The sequence below is a fragment of the Rhincodon typus genome, chromosome 35 (assembly GCF_021869965.1).
Source record: "Rhincodon typus isolate 14 chromosome 35, sRhiTyp1.1, whole genome shotgun sequence".
In the NCBI taxonomy this organism is placed as follows: Eukaryota; Metazoa; Chordata; class Chondrichthyes; order Orectolobiformes; family Rhincodontidae; genus Rhincodon; species Rhincodon typus.
Window position 1 is genome coordinate 12,580,059 of NC_063366.1, and position 7,086 is coordinate 12,587,144.

Here is a 7,086-nt window from a genome sequence, read left to right on the forward strand (position 1 = left end):
AACAAAAAGGCATTTTCTAAACGTGAAAGAAAATGATTTACATTCCCATTAAAGCAAAGGAGGTTTTAAGAAACATAACTGACCCTTGCTGTACTTTGGAAAAAGATCTCAGACGCTAATCTTTCCTCACTGCCCCTTAGCAGCAGCTGCCCCAACCTTTAGTGCGTCCCTCAGCACGTAGTCCTGGACCTTGGAATGTGCCAGTCTGCACTTGGTCAGGGTCAACTCCTTGCTCTGGAAAACCAACACGTTTCAGGCAGGTGAAAGAGCGTCTTTCACCGAGTTGATAGTCCTCCAGGTGCAGTCGCTGTTTGTCTTGGCGTGCGTCCTGGGGAACAGGCCGTAGAGCGCAGGGTCCCATGTCACGGACCTTCTGGGGATGAACCTTAACAAAAACCACTGCATCTTTCTCCAGACTTCCTTCGCAGAGGCCAATTCCAGAAGGAGATGTGTGACAGTCTCAACTGCGCCCAGCCAATCCACTTTCAGGGCAGCGTGTGGTGGCGCAGGCCAACTGGGCATACATGAAGGATCACACAGGTAGTGCCCTTCTCACCACCAGCCAAGCGATGTCTTGGTGCTTGTTGGAAGGTTCTGGTGATGAGGCATTCTGCCAAATGTCTTTGACAGTCTGCTCAGGGAACCACGCGCAACAGGAGATCCACCCTCTTCTTTTCCCCCAGGGTCTCAAGGATGCTGCGTGCTGACCACCTCTTGATGGACTTGTGGTCAAAGGTATTTCCCGCTCATAAGTTTCTCCATGACGGACAGATGATATGGAACTGGGTTGGTATGGGTCAAATGTCCTGGGTGCGACTGCATTGCCTTCAATCCTGAGAGAGATTATATCCTGAAGGAACACCATGTGCAGAGGCACCTGAACTGACCCACAAGTTGTCAGGAGCTCTGAATTATTCCCATTGCTGTTCTGGAATGAAGACAGAGCTGCAGCCTGTCAGAGAAAATAAGGGGGAACGGGGAACATGTTGTCCTTATGAAAAACTGACTCATGTCCCATCCTTATTGTCAAGGATACTCCCTGACTTTCTGGGTCTCCTGACTCAGGGTGAGGAGGGACTGACTATAATTTTACATTCCACCAGTAATTGCCCAGTCTCTGGGATCTCCATGAACAAATAAATCCAAGGCATTTGTGACTTGTGGAAGGTTGAGGGAGGGTCCGATAACTGAACAGTCCCCCTGTTGGACTTTTGCAGAAAGACCTTAAGATGGTGGTCTTTCCCCCATTGTGCCTTCACCCTGTGGACACAGTCTGTCTTAGACCTTCAGATGAAGTGGAAGCTGGCTTAGGTGACTGCAACAGCACAGGCTCTGAGAATGGGCTAGACCTGTGGCACATACAACAACAGAGAGAGAGAGTGCCTCACACCTTAATGACCAGGTTTTTTTTTACTCGCAATGGTGAGGGAGCGGCCCTCCCAAAAGCCCAAACCCTCCCTCACACTCCTTAGTGAAAATCAGTCAGTCTTCGGGGAGGGGTGAATGATAAACAAATATGTTTAACACTTCCTGCTCTTGTTTACTGTGACCGATGAGTAGTGGGCCGGCTTAGTTTGGATGAGCGATTGAGATAGATGGATGAAATGGCCCTAGCACGCAAGGCTGTGAGAAAATGACATCGCAGGAGTTAAGTGTTTGATGACCAGTTTGGAAACAGAATTGTAATGGGGCAGAGGGAGGCCATCTGGCTCATTGTCCCTGCACCAGTTCTTAAACAAGCATCATTACCCCGTGCCAATCTCCTACCCTTTCCCCTATATCCTCACACACTGTTTCTATCCAAATAGCCATCTGATGCCCCTCCTGAAAACCTCAATTGAAATTGCCTCAACCACATTTCCAAACGGACCTTAGACTACTCGTTGTGGGGAAATGTGTTTTTTTCTCACATCATCCTTGCTTCTTTTGCACATTACTTTCTATGTCCTCTCCCTGTTTTCCTTTTAGCAGTTGGAATCGCTTCTCGCCAGCTATTCTAGATGGGGTGTGATTCTCTGTGATTCTATCTTGGATTTCATTGGAGCTGCTAACGTTTAACTTCCATTTACTTCCTGTGAACCTGAAATTGTTCATCAAGTGTGAGAGAAAGAAGGTTGTTAAACAGATGGAAACTGTAAACTCCACGTCAAATTGCTGTCAATCTGTAGCTTCAAAAATAGTTCAGTACAGAAACAAATTCTATTTCACTGATTTAGGATGTACACCTCTTTCATCTTAGATAGAATCCCTACAGTGTGGAAACAGGCCCTTCAGCCCACACTGACACTCAGACCTATCCCCCTATAACTCACAATCTACACATCCCTGAACACTATGGGCAATTTAGCAAGGCCAATCCACCTTAACCAGCCCCTCTTTGGATTGTGGGAGGAATCAATGCAGATGCATGGAGAATGTGCAGACTCCACACAGACAGTCACCCAAGGATGGAATTGAACCCAGGTCCCTGGCACTATGCGGCAGCAATGCTAACCACTGAGCCACCTTGCCACCCTTTTGTGATGATGCTGTAGTTTTAAGAGATGTATTCTGTCTGTTTTTTTGAAGAGTGGTTGTAAGGCAGAGATACCAAGCAGTCTACCAAAACCACAAGAGTAAACAGCTTGTGAGGCCTGGGTTTTTTTTTAAAAGTTAGAACAATAGAAGCAGCCTGGCTGGATGCAGCCAGTTCTCACAGACCAGGATTTCGAGGTTTCTTTGTTAGATTTTAGGTTTAAATTTAAGCAGTTGCTGATATGGCCTTGAAGAAGTCGAAGCTATCTTTTCCCTCTCTCGGTTACAGCTAGAAGCTGGTGTTTCTCTCTGCTGCTGAGTTACCTGTGAGACAAATCTATTTTCCTGAATTTGCCTTTTTGCCAAGAGCTGTGTTTATGGGATGTTACTATATTGGAACAGTTAATTAGTAATAGTCACTGTATCTATTATTCTATTTAGGTTTCCAATAGAATTAAATTGTTCTAAATTTCTCTTTCTTTGCATGTATTTTAGCTATAGTGTTTAAATAAATTGTGTTTTGCTTAACGTTGAGTAGTTTGACCTATTGAATTGCATCTGGAACACCCACTTCACATCTACCTTTAAAATAAGAAATGTTAGGATCTAGCCTACCTTCTTAAAATATTGTGTGGGGGTCTGTTCTAGTCCGGTCCATAACAATCTGTAGACTCCCTCCATACTCTCTATCTTGTGTAATCCTTCTATCTTCATAGAATCCCTACAGTGTGGAAACAGGCCGTTTGGCCCAACAAGTGCACACCAACTCTCAGATGTTGTAGAAATTTTTATTTCTACTTAACTAATAATGAGACTTGACTCCAGCTCTCGTTCAAAGCAGTTTATTTTCTTACTTGGTACCAAGGAAAGTGAGTGTCGATCTCCACCGACACCTGACTTTGCTAACACAGTGTACAACAATCTCATTTATACAATTAACTTCAGAGCAGGGTGTTCCCGTGGCATCTTGTGTTTGTTGATTCACTCACTGTAAGTTTAAAAAAACCGACACTGCTCGAGATAACAGGAATGTTGTTTTACAGATACCTTAATAATTACTTTTTCAAATGACCTTCGGCATGCAGCTAGCATAGGGAGTGATATACAGTTTGACTGAAACTCTAGCTTATCAGTAACTAGGCCCCACGGGGATACAAGGGACATCTCTAATTCAGCCTAAAACCTTGGTATAGTGGCAATATATCAAGAGATCCTTCTCTAGCTCTAGCTAAGATAACATGCACATAGTGATAACCCAGTCTGAGTAACTACCTCCCAACTTCTGCTAAGCTCATTAAAATCCCACATGCTAACTAATTAAAATTCTTTCTCTATGCCATCAGTTTCTCCCATGGCTGCCTTTTCTGTCTTGGCCTAAATTCCCATCTACCCTTGCGATGTAATTTCTGTCTTGGCCTAAATTCCCATTTATCCTTGCGATGTAAAATTTTTCTTCCACAGTTCCCTCCTTGTTGATCTTTTCAGATCACCACTTAAAATTTTACATCTTTCTCTTGTTGAAAAGGGGATTCATATCCCTCCGGGTAAGGGCGCACATTTAAACATTCCTCCTCATCATAGCTATCGTCATCAAAATTCTCGATCACTGTTCTAGGGTACATCGGCCCCATAGGTCGGTGTCCTCCTGTTGGAGGTAACAGGGTGCAAATAAATCTAGCAGCTACTACGCAAATAACCACCATGATAAATATTACACCATAGTGTGTCAGAATTACCCACCAGTTACCAAACATCCACCAACCTCTGGGGGAATTATAATTGTGAAACTGTTCGCTTATATTCTTAATTTTCTTGGCCGACTTTCTAATGTGATTAGCCAGGCTGGTAATGTTTTCTGATTCGTCGGGAATATAAGTGCAGCACTCTTGTCCTATCATGGCACAAGTACTCTCTTTTTCAGCCAACAAAAAATCCAATCCTATTCTGTAGTGCTACAGTCCTAACCGCCACTAATGCTACTGTAACTGCAGATACAGCTTGCTGTGTCTCCCTGAAACCTTCTGCTGTTTCATTTGCTAATTTCTCTAATGCAGAGGCCATATTTATCAACTCTCTGGCTGCTTTTCCAGCTCCGTAAAAGGGAAAATCTATCATCCCAAACCTCTCTGCTTCGGTTAGAGCTCTCTTTCCTACATTAGTGCCGGAATTGTCTATGCCGTGTACCCAGGGATGTCGAGTTAGAGACCCAAAGTGTCGGATCTGGGGTACGACATATGCTAGATAACAACAGCCTGTCCACTGCAAAGGGAGCCAAGGGTAGGCTTTATCCCGCATACCCAGTATGTTCCATTCAAGGCCCACAGCGGTGTGTCTTTCATGGTGTTGTTAGATTCGCAGCGGCTGTTTCCCATGAAGGTAGCGAAAGGGTGGTCTGGCTGACATATGCACTCGCTGCCTATTTCAGCCCTCGTTAAGGTCAGGCTGGGGGGGCTAGATGTTCTGACATACCTAGGTATGTACCAGCCATGAAAGGTGAGTTCTTGTGATCTGTTCACACAAGGAGGTAACAAAGATTCCCATATCTTACTATCTTTGGGCGGGTTTCCTATCCAGCAATCCCCGGTTCTGATGCCTCCCTCTTTTCTTGTATGATTTTTAAAACATGTCACGTTGGCTAAAAGAGATTGACCTTAAAGGGATGCCCCCTTCCCCTCCATGGTGAGGGACAAGGGTGCATACCCAGCAAGCAGAGACACTACTTCTGTCAGCATACTCATGAGACATACACAGAAAGGCACTTATCGCCTCTCCTCTATGCAGTCTGAAAACATATATCAGTCCAATTGCCACAGTCAGGATTTTACTTCTTCGCATGTTGCGTCTTTTCGTTCTCGGTGATGTTTTCTTTCTTTTCGGGAGGACGTTATTCTCCATTCTCATCGCCGTGCAACTTGCACCTAGTGGTGTGGATCCAGTCGGGTTTCTCCTTCATTTTAACCGCTATGTGGGTCGTTAGCAGCACCAGGTTAAGGGCCTTTCCACCTGGGGGAGAAAAGAGTCTTTATTCATCGATTTCACGTATATCCCATCTCCCGGCTTAAACGGATGCACTCTACCTTCCTTTAGCGGAATTGGGCTTGTCGGACTCTTTCATGTAACTTGTCTGCTTTCAGACACAACGTCTGCACATACTTTAATGTTTTCTCATCATTCCATATTAAAGCTACCATTTCTGGGGTCATGGGAGGCCTCATTCCTGTTGTCATAGGATGCCCCATTAAAATCTCATGAGGGGTGAGTCCTGTTTTTCTATTCTTCTGATTTTGCATAGTGTACAGTACTAAGGGTAGGGCCTCTGGCCACTTGAGGCCATTTTGCTGGCAGACCTTTGTTAGGGCCGTTTTTATTTCTCCGTTTATTCTTTCTACTATACCCGAGGACTGGGGCTGGTAGGGGATATGTAATTTCCATTGAAATCCTAGGGCTTCCTTTAACCCCTGTAAAGTTTGTTGGTGAAATGCGTCCCTCTGTCACTATTTATTCCCACTGGAATACCGAATCTAGGTATGATTTCTTTCATTAATATATTTATTACAGTTCTAGCATCATCCCTCCTCGTTGGATAGGCCTCCACCCATCTGGAGAATGTCAACTATTACCAACATATACTTAAACCCCTTCTCAGCAGGCATGTGCACAAAGTCAATTTGCAAATTTTCAACAGGCAATTCTGTTTGGGGTAAGTGGTCAAACATAGCGGCTGTCCTTCCTCTATTATTCTGCTGGCATACCAAGCAAGTCTGTGCTACTTTCTCAATGGTTACTGTTATCCCAGGGGCATACCATTGTTGGGTGATAACGTGCTGCATCCCTCCTTTGCCCATGCGAGCTAGGGGCAAAAATAGACTACGGGGGCACACCACGAAACCGTCCAGGTGGCGCCATATGGAACCAGACTGATAGCACCCTGCCTTGTGCCAGGTGCTCTGCTCCTGGCGTGAGGCGAGCCTCTGAGCCTCTTCCAGCTGTGGCGCTTCAATACACACAGGGAGCTCCCTACCTCCCGATTCAACCCGTGGTGCCTGCAGCAATGGAGACTGTCGAACAGTCACTGCCTTCGCTGTTTCGTCAGCGAACCTATTCCCCTTAGAAACGTCATCCCTTGCAGAGGTATGTGCCTCGCATTTAATAATCTCTACAACTTGTGTCAGCTGTATGGCTTCTAAAAGATTCAGTACCAGGGTGGCATGCTTAATCGGTTTCCCCGATGAGGTGATAAATCCCCTGTTCTTCCACAGTTGCCCAAAATCATGCACTGCCCCGAAGTATAATGTAGACTCTGTATCTCCTGATTTTGGCTCGTCCATCAATTTCAACATCTGGGGAACCCTAATTTGGGGGAGCTCCATGTATATACCTTCGGTCGTACAATGTAATGTGGCTCCCAGTTTACAAAGTTTGTCAGCCCAGGAGGGGGAGTGGGGCTGTCTTAGAGCTAATAAAAGTATCTGTGACATCTCTTTCCTTTATTTTCAATTGAGCTGGCAAGGAAAGGGACAAAAACAAAGTTGCTGGAAAAGCTCAGCAGGTCTGGCAGCATCCATGGAGGAG